This window comes from Podarcis erhardii (assembly GCF_964252035.2).
Source record: "Podarcis erhardii genome assembly, chromosome: 7".
NCBI lineage: Eukaryota > Metazoa > Chordata > Lepidosauria > Squamata > Lacertidae > Podarcis > Podarcis erhardii.
In genome coordinates, this window is record NC_138511.1 from 56,156,867 (window position 1) to 56,174,383 (window position 17,517).

The 17,517-nt window shown below is 42.6% G+C and overlaps 1 protein-coding gene across 1 annotated transcript in view; it reads right to left on the reverse strand.

Moving 5' to 3' along the window:
- Window positions 1-17,517, reverse strand: part of CHST8 (carbohydrate sulfotransferase 8) — a 248,769-nt gene that overhangs the window by 215,866 nt on the left and 15,386 nt on the right. The window lies entirely within an intron of this gene.

Here is a 17,517-nt window from a genome sequence, read left to right on the forward strand (position 1 = left end):
AAATCAATTTCCTCCGTCATCCCTAGTGACATTAGGCCTCATCCAAATTGCTATTTTCCAGGCAGATCAGTTACCTGTGGCTGTTACTTACTCAAATAACCTTCTACACCCACTGGTCAAGGGAGTGTGGGGAAGTCCAGTGCCATACTTTATTTCTCCATTCTTTCAGATCTGTGACAAACTTAAATACTACCCATAGAAATTTTTTGGTGGTGGTGGGAGTAAAACAATGAAAGATTGTTGACAGATTAGAGAACTGGGCCAAAACAAACAAGATGAATTTTAACAGGGAGAAATGTAAAGTATTGCACTTGGGCAAAAAAAATGAGAGGCACAAATACAAGATGGGTGACACCTGGCTTGAGAGCAGTACATGTGAAAAGGATCTAGGAATCTTGGTTGACCACAAACTTGACATGAGCCAACAGTGTGACGTGGCAGCTAAAAAAGCCAATGCAATTCTGGGCTGCATCAATAGGAGTATAGCATCTAGATCAAGGGAAGTAATAGTGCCACTGTATTCTGCTCTGGTCAGACCTCACCTGGAGTACTGTGTCCAGTTCTGGGCACCACAGTTTAAGAAGGACACTGACAAACTGGAACGTGTCCAGAGGAGGGCAACCAAAATGGTCAAAGGCCTGGAAACGATGCCTTATGAGGAACGGCTAAGGGAGCTGGGCATGTTTAGCCTGGAGAAGAGGAGGTTAAGGGGTGATATGATAGCCATGTTCAAATATATAAAAGGATGTCACATAGAGGAGGGAGAAAGGTTGTTTTCTGCTGCTCCAGAGAAGCGGACACGGAGCAATGGTTCCAAACTACAAGAAAGAAGATTCCACCTGAACATTAGGAAGAACTTTCTGACAGTAAGAGCTGTTCGACAGTGGAATTTGCTGCCAAGGAGTGTGGTGGAGTCTCCTTCTTTTGAGGTCTTTAAGCAGAGGCTTGACAACCATATGTCAGGAGTGCTCTGATGGTGTTTCCTGCTTGGCAGGGGGTTGGACTCGATGGCCCTTGAGGTCTCTTCCAACTCTATGATTCTATGATTCTATGATTCTATGAAAGCTGGGAGCAGACTAATTTCTCACAGACACACAAAAATGAAAATAATAGTGCCTGTATGTGTTTCATCATATCTCAGGTTCTACAAATGCTAGAAACTTACTCTTTATTACAAAATGAAAACTGAAGGTCTATAGATTATAGTTCATCCAAGATACTATCATCTGGATCTAAAGAAGCACAAACTATTACTATGTGTACAAACAAACACAAAAACTTCAAATGCTTGTATATTTAAGGCCAGCTCTTCACAGACCATGGTGCCAGATGTAAGCACTGTTTAGTTATGGGAGGGTAAGGCTATTGATAGCTACTAGACGCAGTGGCTATGTTCTGTCCCCACAGTCAGGGGAAGTAATGTTTATTAACATCAGTTGTTTGAAACTGCATGTGAGTTCCCCACAGACATCTGGCTAGCCACTGTGAGAACAGGATAAGGGACTAGATGGACCTTTGGCCTGATCCAGTATCCAGCCTCTTCTTCTGTTCTTATGAAATTTCAAAGGAGGGGCGTGAAAAGCAGTTTGCCATTTGGCTCGGAGGTCTGCTGTTTAAAAAGGAAAAGTCAAACATTCCACTGGGCACAGCCAAGCTGTTCAATGTAATATTAATAAAATCAACACAACATTAACAAATTGCTCTATGCGTGAGTGCATTTGATACTCTGGATTTTTTTTTCCCTCCCAGGTGTAAAATATGAAGCAGCTTGTTGATATTAGAGAACTGGGAGAGAAAGAGGGAAATATGTAAAAGAGATGTTTGGAAATGGAAGACCCACCAACTGGATTAAAGGAATACACTTCCATGACCTTCTAATCAATAATCAACACATCATTAGCACAAACATCGAAGAGGGATTATGAGGCAGGTCCACTTTGCCATCCTAGACTGGATCCTTTCTCCTTCCACCAGTCTCTTTTCAATAGCCACAATTTATACTCTGCCTCCGAATATGAATCAAGTACCAGGAAGACAGGCAAGACTTGCCTTGAAATGATTCCTAGAGTCAGGCAGGTTAGCAGAGTTATTATGGGATGAATAAAAACACTGAACGCTCAGTGGGGAGGTCTTTCGTATCACAGTCTTTAGTATGTGTCTAGTACTCCAGTGACTGTCTATTACTACTATTATTACCATTATTATGTCTTTTTTTTTTTGCATTTTATTATTTATTTATTTCACAAAATGTATACTGCACCGCTTGATTGCGGTTGGTTGTTTTTTTTATTTTGTTTTTAATAATATTTTATTTGGATTTTTCAAACATAAATGCAAAAATAAAAAAAACAGTATAACATATATCATAACATCTTTTCATAACATCTTTGGACTCCCTCGCGCCTCCCGCTCCCATTTACATCATTGCCAATTCTTGCCAGCAATTTATCATCTTGTTTACACTCTTATGTCAAATTCATTTAAATATAATCTATAAGTTCTCCAAAAGGTTTATAGTTTTTTCTCAAATTTACTTATCATCTTAATTCTCACTAATTTAGTGGTGCACAATTATTTATGATCTAGCATCCTTTCTTAGCATTCAACCAAATTACAGTATTTTTTTAAATAAATCTTGAATTTCTTCCAATCTTCTTCAACCCTCTCCTCTCCCAGGTCTTGGATTCTGCCAGTCATCTCGGCTAGTTCCATATAGTCCATCAGTTGCATCTGCCACTCTTCCAGTGTGGGTAGTTCTTGAGTCTTCCAGTTCTTAGCGATGAGTATCCTTGCTGCCGTTGTTGCATACATGAAAAATGTTCGGTCCTTCTTTAACACCTTCTGGCTGACAATGCCCAGAAGGAAGGCCTCTGGTTTCTTAGGGAAGGTATACTTAAATACCTTTTTCAGCTCATTATATATCATTTCCCAGAAAGCCTTCACTCTAGGGCAGGTCCACCAGAGGTGAAAGAATGTTCCTTCATTTTCTTTACATTTCCAACATTTATTATCAGACAAATGGTATATCTTAGCAAGTTTAACTGGGGTCATGTACCATCTATATATCATTTTCATTACATTTTCCTTCAAAGCATTACATGCAGTGAAGTTCAACCCAGTGGTCCACAACCTTTCCCAGTCCTCAAACATAATATTATACCCAATGTCCTGTGCCCATTTTATCATAGCTGATTTAACCATTTCGTCTTGTGTATTCCATTTTAACAGCAGGTTATACATTCTTGAAAGTACCTTAGTCTTTGGTTCTAACAATTCTGTTTCTAGCTTCGATTTCTCCACCTGGAACCCTAGCTTTTTATCATTTTTTAAAACTTCATTAATCTGAGCATAATGTAACCAGTCTCGCACTTTATCCTTGATTTTCTCCAAACTCTGCAATTTCCAGTTGTCTCCATCTTTTTCTAGTATTTCCCAATATTTTGGCCATTTGGCCTCCATATTGGGTCTTTTTCGGGCCTTAGCTTCCAGGGGTGAAAGCCACCTTGGAGTTTTATTCTCCAATAAGTCTTTGTATTTTGTCCAGACATTAAATACTGCTTTCCTGACAATATGGTTCTTAAAGGCCTTATTGATCTTAACCTTATCATACCATAAGTATGCATGCCAACCAAAAGCATTGTTAAAACCTTCCAGATCCAGTACGTCAATGTCCTCGAGAAGTAGCCAATCTTTTAGCCAGCAGAAAGCTGCGGCTTCATAGTACAGCTTTAAGTCTGGCAGGGCAAAGCCCCCTCTTTCTTTCGCATCAGTTAATATTTTAAACTTGATTCTGGGCTTTTTGCCCTGCCAGACAAATTTAGAGATATCTCTCTGCCACTTCCGGAAGCACTCCGTCTTGTCCACAATCTGTAATGTTTGAAACAAAAACAACATTTTTGGCAATACATTCATCTTAATAGCAGCAATTCGGCCTAACAAAGAAAGCTTCAATTTTGTCCAACTGTCCAAGTCTCTCTTAATTTCAGACCAACATTTTTCATAGTTATCCTTAAATAGACTCAGATTTTTTGCTGTTATATTTAACCCTAGGTACTTTACTTTTTTAACCACAGTTAGTTCTGTTTCTCTCTGAAACCGTTCTGACTCTGTATCTGTCAAATTTTTTCCCAACACCTTAGTTTTCTGTTTATTTAGTTTAAATCCCGCCACCCGACCAAAGTCTTGTATCAGTTGCAATACTCTTTTTATACTAGATTCTGGCTTCTGCAAAGTCAAAACTAGGTCATCTGCAAAGGCTTTAAGTTTATATTGTTTCGCTCCGACCTGAATCCCTTCCACCAACCGGTCCCCTCTGATCATATTCAAGAGCACCTCCAGAACCGAAATAAATAACAAAGGGGAAATCGGGCAGCCTTGTCGTGTTCCTTTTTCAATTTTGAACTCTTCTGTAACCACATTGTTAACTATCAATTTGGCCTTTTGTTCTGAGTATATTGCGTCAATCCCATTCTCAAACCCCCGTCTCACTCCCATTTCTTTTAAATTTCCCTTCATAAATTTCCAAGAGATATTATCAAAGGCCTTCTCCGCATCTATAAAGATTAGCACTGCTTTTGTATTTATGTCTGTTTGCAAAAGTTCCAAAATGTCAATGATGTTCCTTGTGTTAGCAAACATATGTCTACCTGGGAGAAAGCCTGCCTGATCTTTATGAATTACTTCATTTAAAACTCTTTTAAGTCTACTTGCCAAAATGTCTGCAAATATTTTGTAATCCACATTTAGAAGGGAGATGGGACGATAGTTCTTGAGTTGTGTCTTTTCAGTTTCAGATTTTGGTATCAATGTGATAAAAGCTTCCTTCCACGATTCCGGCGCCCTCTTTCCCTCCATAATTTCGTTGCTGACCTCCATCAATGGTTGAATCAAATAGTCTTTTAATGTCTTATAATACTTGGAGGTCAGGCCGTCTGGCCCTGGAGATTTGCCCAATTGCATGTTCTGAATGGCTTGTTCAATCTCTTGTCGTGTTATTTTATTGTTCAGGATTAATCTGTTTTCTTGTGACAGTTTTGTTAGTCCGTTTTTTTCCAAAAATTGTTTAATCTCAACCTCCTCTTGCGGCCCTTGAGTATATAATTTTTTGAAATATCTCTGGAAACACTTTCTAATCTCCACGGGGTTCTGAATGTTTCTTCCTTCAATTTCTAGGTTTGTGACTGTATTTAATTTTTGTCTCTTCTTCAACTGCCACGCTAGCAGTTTCCCACATTTGTTTGCCGATTCAAAAGTTTTTTGTTTCATTAATTTGATCTTCCACTCTATTTCCTGGTTTATCAGTTTAGAATATTGTGCTTGATGAAGTTTAATTTCTCTCAGAATCGGCTGTGATTTTGGGTTGGATCTTAACTTCTTCTCTAGTTCTTTAATTTTCTCCAAAATCTTATCTTTCCTCTCATTTTGTATCCTTTTCTTTACAGTGTTCTGTTGTATCAAGAACCCCCTCATCACCGCCTTACTTGCGTCCCAGATTACCATTATTATTTCATCTCTACAAGAAGATGTCTCCAAGTGACTTACAAATCCATAAAATACAAAAGGGCTTGGCAATCATTTAAAAATTAAATACATAGCCAAAACACAATAGAAAAGAATTCCATGGGTGCTCATCAAGCAAGAAGTATAAAAAGGACAAATCCTATCCCACTCTACTAAAAAATGAATGCTATGAATCAGGCCAGAAACTGTACAGAAGCATGATCCATGTTTGCAACCAAAAGCATGGGGAATGAATACGGTTTTAGCCTGTCGTATGAAATCTGATACTGATGGCACCAGGTATGTTTCCCTGGATGCAGCATTCCACAAATGGAATCCAGCTAAACAATCCCTGAAAGAGGGCCATCCAACCTCTGTTTAAAAACCTCCACTGAAGGAGAGTCCACAACCTTCTGAGGGAGTCCATTCCATTGTCGAACAGCTCTTACGCTCAGTAAGTTCTTCCTCGTGTTTAAATGCAATATCCTTTCTTGCTACGTGAATCCATTGGTCTGAGTCCTACCCTCTGGAGCAGCAGAAAACAAGCTTGCTCCATCTTTCATGTGACAGCCCTTCAGATATTTAAAGATGGCTATCATGTCACTTCTCTGTCTCCTCTAGTCCAGGCTAAACATCCCTAACTCCCTCAACCCTTCCTCTTGGGGCCTAGTTTCCAGACCCTTGATCATCTTGGTTGCCTTCCACCTAACATGCACCAGTTTGTCTGTATGCTTCTTGTGTGTGTTGTATGTGAGGGACATTTATGTATGGGTGTGGGTGAATGAACACCAGGGAGAATGAGTGTGCATGTGTTGGCCTTGTGCATCACCAGCTGCATGAACTTCAAATGGCCAGCAAACTGTAAACGTGTTCCTTAGTCTCAAAAAGATTTCTCAACATGCCTGGTAGGTTCTTCATGAAGCTGAGAATAAGACAACCATAACCACGTCCTAGGAGATGCCTCCTTCTCCCATGAACATTGACGGGAACAAATGGGTACCAGTTTGGATAAACTATCAGGGTTCCCAGTTGCATGAAGGACCGAAACATATTGAGACAAAAGTACTTAGAATCAGTCCAGGATCTTACACTAGATAGGTGGAACCACTCATTAAGAATCACTAGGCTCTTTTAAAAAACAAAAAACAAAAAACATTAAAAATAACAATAAATAACAATTAAAAAAAAGAATCGTCAGGCTCTGTGGTGCAGCACCCTTCTTTTATCCAGCAAAACACTCATTCTCAAGACGACCATCATCACAAGTCCGTCAAATTTGGACTTACACTTGATGGTTAAATGATAACTTCACACTCTGCTTCACACAGGAAAGATTTTCATGCTTTTTTTCTTAATCTGGAAGCTGACGTTCAACCCACAGTTAACTGCACTTGTTATTCATGCCTAGGACTCCCCCCCTCCCCATTCTCTTTTTAAGCTGTTCTTTTAAGCTGTTCTTGTTTTGTATCTACTGGAAACTTAAAATATAAATATCGCCCCCCCCCCCCCGGAAAAAAAACCTACTTAGAGTCCGCCTTCAGATTTTCCCAGCCCAAGAGATCAGGGATGGGGGCAGACAGGGAAAGCTGTTTCAGTCATGGGGATGCCAAATTGTGATGCACATCACTTGGTAAGGAATCTGTACAATATTCCAGAAAATGTCAAATACCAGGATAACTTTTACATATTCAGATGAATGATTCACTTTTCTGTGAGCAGCTCAGGAATATTGAAACAGATCTTCGTGTGCCTATGTTTCCATACCGAATGTCAGGCTTCTGGCAAATCAGTATCTTATTTGAATACTACCAAATATTAAGGACCCCTAGCCTAAATTCACAGTACGTTGCAGACCATGTGACAGTAATGCGAAATCAGAATGCTTAAGCCATCGACTGCAGAAACCCAAAATGGAACAGGGGCAGGGGAGGTGAAAAGCTGGGGATACTTTCCCAGCTGGGTAAAAGGCAGGGTGCACAGATCTTGGATCCTGTCCAGCTCTGTAAACACATAGCCCCCTACCCCTGGTTGCTAGGCAACCACTTCATTCTCCATCCTCCATCCTCTAACAAAAACCTCCACTTTGCACCTCAAGCAAAGATGAGTGGCAGCCAGAGAGGAGCATCAGGTGGGGCAGGAAGAGGAAGGTGGAATGTGCTTGCATATAAAAAGTGTGACGAGACCGGTGAAACACTGAATACCTTTATTTTAAAGAGTGGAAGGGAAGCAGGATGCTTTCATAAGAATATGTTAAGAATACCTTTTTTCTCCTCCTCTGCTGCAAGGTTTTTGTTTTTAAGTGTGAATATGGTTAATGCAGCTTTCCCAACGAGCAGGGATAGCTTACATGATGCCCTCCCAATGTGGTGGACTACATCTCCCATAAGCCACAGCCTTATGAGACTACAGTGAAGGTGGCTGCCTGGTGTCAATAGGCAGGGAGTTCCAAAGTGTAGGTGATGTCACACTTTTGTGATATTTGGGTTGTCCCACTGAGTTTATGAGCTCTTTTGGGGGCATGAATAACTCTCTCTCTCTCTCTCTCTCTCTCTCTCTCTCTCACACACACACACACACACACAGTCAACTAAATGGTGGGACTGGTTTGCCTAGAAAAGCTTAATATCTGGGCTCACCCAATGGCAGAGTTTGGGGGGAGGCCCTCAAGCAGCATTCCACAGATGTATGACACACAAAAGCCCATTGAACTGTATCTTCCGAAAACATCCAGGCTTTTCAAGGGTGAAAAAGCAGCAGATGGAGCCCTCTTTCCTGTTGAGGACATGTGCTATCTCTGTAGGACAACTGACTAATGTTTTGGGAACTTGGATTCCAGAACCTGTTTGGATGCAACATCCCTCCCCCTCCTCCCCTCCGCCCCAGCAAAACATCCCTTGCTATCCTTAGAAATGGAGTGGAATCCAGCCAACTCCGCGGCAGAATCCCATTGCCTGCTGGACATCTGCACAGGAAGCCCAGAGCACACTGCCTGGCATATCAACGGTAAATAACAATTCGCTCATATTCCTCAGGGTCCCCGAGAGCAACAATCCAGTTGGCTTGAACACATGTGGGTATAACTTGGGGGATCCTGTTGCTACCTTTGGGAGCCCGCAGGTCCCCACCACACAGCTGATGTGACAAAATCAGCCAATCTCAGCCACTCTGCTGCTGGCGTCTTCCCAAAATCCTTCTCTATCTGAAGTGAGGTGGAGCAGGATTATGCAGATGGTGCCAAGTACAAGTGCTTTGCCACACTGAATAAAACCACAGTTTTCTTAAACAACAGTGGGATGGCCTCTATTCCTAGAACAGGTCATGCAAATCACCTTCCTTCCTCTGACCCCCTTATTCCAAGACTGGATCAACGTTTAATAATATAATACCAAGATATCTAGGGAGGATATTCAGACCACATTTCTAATGAGCAGTGCTTTTCTTCCCAGCCAGAGCATGCTGCAGCGCAGTTCCGGCACCTCTCAGGCAGTGGTGGAGCATATGCCTGTGCTGCCTGGGGGGGGGGGGCGTGCTCCCAAGGGGGGGCGTGGTGCAGAGGGTGCCCTCCCAGGTGTGGGATAGCCGCTCTGGTGCCAGAGCAGCGTGCGTGCCCTGCAGCCAGGGGCAGAGCAAGCTGCTCACAGGGGCAGAACAAGCCGACCATGGTGGACATTTGGTGTGCTACTCACCTGCAACTCCCAAGCCTCCCCCAAGCTGTCAAAATGAAGGGGGAAGGGGGGAGTGCTGCTGGCAAAGTGGCACAGCTCCCCCCTTACCCCGACGGCTCAGGGTAAGCTTGGGAGTTGCAGGTGGGAGGCGCACCAAATGTCACCCTCCTCAGTGAGCGTACCTGGCGCCATCCATCCCACCCCTTCCTACATCCCTGCTCTCTGGTGGATGCCATTGTGGGCCGGTACACCTCCCACCCACTTCTTGCCTTGAGGTATTTCTGAGAAGCCCAAAACAAACAAGTCCAAACAGATGCTGGCCAGTGTGTGCCAGTCTACACTTTCCTTTTGATCTAGCTCCACCTAGCTCCTAGCCACTCCTAGCCATGATTGGTCAAGCTATGGGGTGGGGCCAATTCGTATTTCCATTTCTTCAATGCATTAGCCAGGCCGCTACTGTTGTACTCGTATGCATTTGCATGAGGGCCCTTCTGAGCTGCAATAAATAAAAGCAGGAGACATCTGGTTTGATGCATGAAGACTGGGAAGATCTCAAATACCAGTTCATGCCCTCTGTCTCTCTTGTGGTGCTGTGCGAGTCACTTTGCTTCACCTCACTGTATGGCAGGTGGTAGGGGAGTGGCAGCACTCGCCTGACCTTTGACCACCAACATCTCCACTGCATGCAGAGAACGAGAAGTCATGACGGGGTGGGTGTGGTGCAAACACACCGGTGGCTACAGCAGATGGTGGGTTTGTACCCACACTGACCTTTGCTGCTGGCTTTCCCCCTCTCTGTCCTGGTATGCAGCAATGACAGGAGTGGCCAGAGGTCAGGGGAGCACAACTGCCCTGCCCCATTGCCTGCTATGGGAGCTTTGTTTGCCATAATGAGCAGAAAAATAGACAAACAGAGGAGTAGGGAGAAAAATACAGGGTTGGACGACTGGCTGCTGAAGTCACAACTGCGCTTTACTGTGCAGGGAGCTAGCTTTTCAATGCTGCTGTCCCGGGGGATGGAGCACTGGGGGATATTTTCCAGGTGAGGGGGTTACAAGCGACCCCCAAAGAATTACTTTCCTTGCCCTCTTTGCTTTCTGACAACTGTCCTACCTGTGATGGCTGCTGTGCAGTCTAGGAGAAAGAGCTGAACAGGTGTGATCATCACTCACACACTCTTGCCCCACCGGGACATAGTTTTTGAACCATTCTCACCAGCCTGGTGTCCTCTAGATCTTTTGGATTACAACCTCCAACAGCCCCTGCCAGTTCATTTAATTTTACAGTCTAGTCTGGAGTTTCAAAGAGGTCATGTTAACCTCAGTTCTCCAGCAGACCCACAGCCTAGAGTGCCAGGTAAATAAACAAGACAAATAATACAGTGTGATTTATCAATCCCCCCCCCCCGAAACCTCTTCATTCATTTCTGGCAAATTTAGCCACAGCAGTTGATGGGAGGTCAAAATTATAGCTCCATTGTACCATTTTCAATAGGAAAATGCTGCAGCCGGGTATAATTTAAATGCTCTTTTACAGAAGCGTTTCATAATTCAGAGATAGGTTGTAATTTTTTGTCACTTAACCACCACACTTCATTATTTCATTACCTGACATAAGACTTGTCGGACTGTGAGAGAGAAAAAATGAATAATTCTCCAGTCTTGTTCTCGGTTCTCGTAGCCTGAGGAGTTTGCTGTTTATTTAACAGGGGATGTCATCATATTAGTTGCAGGCTGCCTAATCAAGAGGGGATTCTCTGCTGAAATTTTCATCAAAGAATGCGAACAAGAACCGTGTGGGAGCTCACAGAAAAGCCTAGACGGTGCTGTGGTGCCAAGGTCGCTGCCAGAACCAGCGAGGAGAGCTATAAATTGCCAAGGACTGGATGGCAGCCAAGCCCTGGGGAAGGCACACTTAGCATATTCAGGGAACGGCAGGATGAAACCTTAACTCACTTTTGGATGGAATTTGAATGGAATCTGTTACAGGTGCATCTGGATTGAAATATCGTTCACAGTTTCCTTTTGACAGGCTTCGGAATTGCACTAGGATAGAGGGGAGGAGGGTGACACTTTTAGGGGCTTGGCCCATCATTTTGGGGAAGGGGAAACAGGACCTTCAAAGAGGGAGGCCTGTCCTCTTTAAAGTCGGACACAAAGACTCCTTACTCTATCCTTCATCACCATCATCATTTATTTGAATGACACATTTCCATACTTAAAATCAAGCCCAAGGCAGCTTACAACATGAAAGAATTTACATAATCACAAGCAGTGTTTTTTTCCGGGGGTGTGCAGGGGTACGCATATCTTGTGAATCTTTGTATCTTTGTCCATTTACTGTATTTATTTTTCCTTATTTGAACTATAAAATAGTGATTTTCTTGAGTCAAAATGAAAGTACCCCTAAACACTATTTTTATATAAAAAAAGCACTGATTTCAAGAATATAACAAAAGTAAGGTAAAGGTAAAGGGACCCCTAACCATTAGGTCCAGTTGTGACCGACTCTGGGGTTGCAGTGTTCATCTCGCTTTATTGGCCGAGGGTCATGTGGCCAGCATGACTAAGCTGCTTCTGGCAAACCAGAGCAGCGCACAGAAACGCCATTTACCTTCCCGCCGGAGCGGTACCTATTTATCTACCGGTACTTGCACTTTGATGTGCTTTTGAACTGCTAGGTTGGCAGGAGCAGGGACCAAGCAACGGGAGCTCCCCCCGTGGCGGGGATTCAAACCGCCGACCTTCTGATCGGCAAGCCCTAGGCTCAGTGGTTTAGACCACAGCGCCACCTGTGTCCCATAACAAAAGTAGTCCTAAACAATAAAGAAAAATGTATCAAAACTACGCAGCAAAATTAAATGACCCCCACACAAAACATAGGATCTAGAAAGAAAGGTGCAAAAAATAATATTGAAAACAGCAAACTTAACACCTTCAAAATTAAACACTGACTACCCCACAAAAATCTCAGGTATTCTTCATTTGCTGCTTGCATCCTTTACTCTCTCTGCCTTGTCAGACTCATGCCAAATCCATCCCTTGTCCAGGACTGCAATCTATCCACAGTCTGTGCCTCCCCTCTTGCTCTTCCCCTTATTCTGGGGATCCTCTCTTGCGACAAACCCCCAGACTTAGTTCTAAAGGAATCTTCCATCTTGAGCAACCAAGTCAATATTGCTTTGCTCCCTGGAATCCAGGCAGCTGTGTTATGAAAAAGTCTTTTGTTTTCTTTCCCAGCACCTGGCTAAATGAAAAGGAAAAAAAAATATAATTACACTTCTAAATCCCAGCACAAAGAAGGGACTCACGGCAACATCTTGGCTCTGGTGGGGCCTCGAGGCGCAAATGCTTTTATTGGCCTGGATTCCACCTTCCCATTTCTCCCTTTTTGTTGTGTCAAATTATTGTCCTTTCCTAATTATTTTATCACTCGTGGGAAATGGCAGATCCTCAGAACATCAGCCTGCTGCTTCTTGCCAAAGGAAAGCAAGACAGGAGTGTACCTGCTTCCAAGCAACGTTCCAACCACCAAGTCCCTCTTACACCACTTGTGGGGTCCTGCCAGTGGGGTGTATCAGCTTGGACTTAAGGGATCTGAGTTCGAATTCCTGTGCAGCGATGAAGCTAAGTGGGTGAACTTGGGCTAATAAGAATCTTTTTGCTTAGCCGCTCTATCCCCAACATTAACATAAGAACAGGGCCAGATCTAGGTCTGATGAGGCCCTAAGCTACTGAAGGTAATGGGGCCCTTTATATGTCCAGCTGTCCTTTGTCATCAACAAATTGCCACTGTTTTTTGTGTTGAATATATGCCATGCAACCAGTCCATGCAGAATGTAGGCACCCTATATATAGAAATGAGCAAACCAGTGATATTTTAGGGAGCATGTTAAGCAGGCAGGACCCATTACTTACATCATAGGAGCCTACACAACACAAAACACTGCTGCTCTATGTAGGTTTTATTTTCTATCTTATATTTTGGAAATATACATCCAGGTGCTCTTTTCTTTAAATTTTTTTGGGGCCCCCAAGAGAGTGGAGCCCTAAGCTATAGCTTGTTTAGCTTATATGTAAATCTAGCACTGCATAAGAACATAAGAAGAGTTGGTGGCTGGATCAAGTCCATCTAGTCCAGCATCCTATTCTCACAGTGGCCTACTAGATGCTCATGGGAAACCTGTGAGCAGGATTCAAGCACAAGAGCCCTCTCCCCTCTTATGGCTTCCAGAAAGTGGTGTTCAAAACTAACCCATTCCTCTTGGATGATGCAAGGTGTCTGGGGAAACCCAAGCCACCTTCACCTAAGGCATCTTATTTCGGAGACATTCTGAAATCTCTCTTATGAAGCCACACAGTACTTTAGAACATTATCGTTCAACATAGAAACTGATGGCTGTCAGGTTGGCAACTATCATGTATCATCTATTTGACCGTAGAAGGGATTTTCTTCTCCTCAGTATATGTGTCCTTTGCAAAAGTGTGTTCTGTGGGCAAATGTTTATTTATCTGTTTTGGGGGATTAATAGCCTGCCAACATGGTTCACAAGAGCCCTCAGGGCATCTCATAGCAAATAATCTCTTCTTTTTCCAAGTCTGTGTCATGCTGAGGTGTTAGGGGTTACATTGAAGGGAAATGGCTACATAGATTTGTAAATCTGATCTTTTGTTCCACTTAGACCCCACCGTTCCTCCCTGCCTGAGGGGGCAGCATATGGCAGTCAAGGGGTGATCTTTGTTTCAGCCTTCTAAAATAATCTCCAATTAGCTTCACATGCACATTTCTGCAAGAAGAGAACGGTGCCTGTTTGAGAGGTTAAGAAGGTTCTTCAGTCTTTCAGCTAGCTAGCTAGATTTCATGAAGTCCACGATCACAGAATCATAGAATTGTAGAATTGGAAGGGACCCCAAGGGTCATCAAGTCCAATCCCCCACAACGATGTTCCTCAGTTAAAAAAAGGGGGGGGGGTTATTTGACTCAGTTTATTCCATTTTCCTAACTTAATTTCCAAATTGTAATTAAACTTTCACACGATTTAAAAGCAAATTCCAGAAATGTAGTGGAAGTTTAGTGCTATATCTGTGTTATTCGCTTAGAGGAAAACATCTGCTTGACCCCATGAAAAATACTGCGTGTCTTGCCGGACCACTTATTGATTTTTCTGCCTGTTGTAGCAATCGTATAGTATTTTTATAAATTCTGTTGTATTGCATTAAAGTACAAGATAAAAAATAAATGAAGCAATACAAATACAATTAAAAATCAATATGGATTTCATATACACAACAAATACAGATACTCAGGACCCCCCTCTCCGTGGCACAATGTGATCTTTGCATTCCCTAATGGTCTTTAACTACTCTACCTACCTGATTTATGTCTTTTCCAAGTATTACTGCACTGCTCTTTTTGGTATTTGTATTTCTATTATTTTTGTTGTACAGGTTAACTTGCAACTTATGTGCATTTAATATGTGTGATTTCAGCTTTATGCAGTTGAAGGCTGGCTGCTTAAATTCACACAAATTAAATGCAAGGAAAGCAGAGAGCTTAAAATCAGGGTTCTCCCTGCACAGAAAGGGCTTTTAAACTCTCATAAGAGCCTCCCAGAACCCAATAAGCAAGACAGAGAGTTTGGGCAGGTGGGTTAGACCCGTTTGGCGCGCTGACTTCAGAAGGTAAGATTGCTCGTGTGGAGGCTATTCCAAGGGGCTGGTTTGAGTACAGTCATACGTTAGATCCCAAACGCCTTGCAAGTCAAACGTTTGGGCTCCCGAACGCCGCAAACCCGGAAGTGAGTGTTCTGGTTTGCAAACATTCTTTGGAACCCGAATGTCCAACGGGGTTTCTGATTGGCTGCAGGAGTTTCCTGCAGCCAATCAGAAGCTGCGCTTGAGTTTCCAAATGTTTTGGAAGTCAAACAGACTTCTGGAACGAATTCCGTTCAACTTCCAAGGTATGACTGTATATGCATTTTTGAATAAATGCACCATCCCTGCAATGTCACCTATATTGCTTTGCTTGACCTCCCTCAAGAAAAATTATACTGGGGGCGGGGACTATATGAATAGCAAACGCAATTGATGTGCCACCTCCCATCTTTAACTGCAATCTGCAGACCCTCTAAATGAAGATAATAGTCCACAAACCACAGTTTGATAACACCTGCCCCCTGCCTCTATATATTTGTAAGTAGACTAACCCAGCAGGCCCAAGAATTGGCTGGGATGGAGCAGACCCTCTTCTCATTAGGCTCTTCCCTTGATTTCTGTGGCACCGAGTGCTGGCATAAGGCCAGGAATTGATTTGTCCAGAGGCAGAAGCAGAAGAAGTGATGGCGGAGGGTGAATGGGGTCCTATGACAAAAAGGGGTGCAGCAGTTATCTGATGCTCCCTTCTCTCACGTTTGCGTTTTGGGAGGACTCCTACGCCAAGGCAGCCTCCGCCAATCTGCTGCCCTTTTGAAAATGAGCTGGAAGGCAACAGGATGGTGAAGGATGCTATAATGAATATATGTTTTCCCATGGGTGTAGGGAAGAAGGAAAAACAGGCCCTGTTGATGATTGTAATCTTTGTGCCTTCTTTGTAGTAAAGGAAATTAAATAATTCTAATTTGACAGACCTTTGTAATTCTGCTTCTTCATATTATTCCTCCAGCATCTCTTAGCTTAGTCAGTGAATGCAGTTTTATATCAACAGCATCCTGTAGATATGACTCCTTTTTCCTGCTTCCTTCTAATGCAGCTGTGTGTCAGAATTGCAGTTTGTTTGACCTGCTCCGTATTATCATATACACTTTATTCCCCCATCCCATTCCTACATTAATCTGCCATTTAAAGCAACAATCGCACAGAAAATTACATTTAAATATTTATCTCCAACTGCATATTCCATCCAAGTACACATTTCTAAATGTATCCTTTTCTCAACGACGTTTACTTTAAAATGCATTTTGATGCATTTGAATTGTGTCGCAATGTTTGCACAACTGCAAAATTTGGTGGGACGGCCGAGTGCCGGTTTGCACACAAGTCCAAAATGTTGTTTCCAATGTTAGTGCTACACAGAGTAGACCCATTGAAATCAACAGGTTCCTGGAAAATGCTGGAATCCTGCTTGTCGGTTTCCCACAGGCATCTGGTTGGCCAATGTGAGAATAGTAGTAATAATAATAATAATAATAATAATAATAATAATAATAATATATTATTTATACCCCTCCCATCTGGCTGGGCTTCCCCAGCCACTCTAGGCAGCTTTCAAAAAAATATTAAAATAATGTAATACATCATACATTAAACAGAACAGAATGCCGGACTAGATGGGCCATTACCCTGATCCAGTAGGTTCTTCTTAAATTCTTAATGGCCATGGCTAACTTAGGTCTATTCATATTCCATGGGTCTACTCTGAGTAAAATGACCCAAAGGGGCGGATGAGGTCCATTTGCATCAGAACGGGCAAAGATCAAAATTCTTAAGTATCGTTATGGCAAGTTTTATGGCCTCTATGAGAACTAGGCCTGAGATAACCATTTCAAATGAAGTGTTGTGAAAGGTGAAGTGAAGTTATCAATTTGGCATATTTAATGGCCCTTTTGGCTATAAACCTTGTCAGAAAACTGGCTGGTTCATATCATTTTGACACAAGCTTGGCTTGAGGCACCCATCCAGGGCATCAAATTATCACTGATCTGAAAAATGGCGCTGAAAGGTTTGTTAAATATGCCAAGTTCTCAGATCAATCCAGGGCTTTTCTTTTTATATACATGTAGACAAGCCTCCCAGACAGTTTTTCCTTGGGACTTGCCAGAAATCCAATCAGATGTGTTAATTTCTCGAAAAGTGGTGGGAAGGAGGAGCCGGGCAGAGGGAGAGTGAAGTGTAGCCCATCCCAGCAGGAATAATAATAATAATAATAATAATAATATATGTATGTATGTATACCCTGCCCGTCAGGCTTGGTTTCCCCAGCCACTCTGGGTGGCTTCCAACAAAATATTAAAATACAGTAGTGATGGTCCATCTTTTCTGGAGCTTAAAGCTCTTGCTCAGATTGCAATACTTGTACAGAAAACTGGGACACATCTCCAAGAAATTGCTCTAGTCTAACGGAAAATCCTTATTTTCCTTTTTGTACAACCTTCAGAAATACTCCCCCCTCCCTTGAGTGGCTTTCAATATAAATAAAATGGAATTTGTAATAAATGTGTGTGTATATATACAACCCATAATACGATACCAACTTCCTGAAGAATAGCATGGAGGCAGAGGACTCAATTCATACTGGGGAACATAGGAAGCTGCCTCCTACTGAGTCAGACTCTTGGTCCATCTAGCTCAGAACTGTC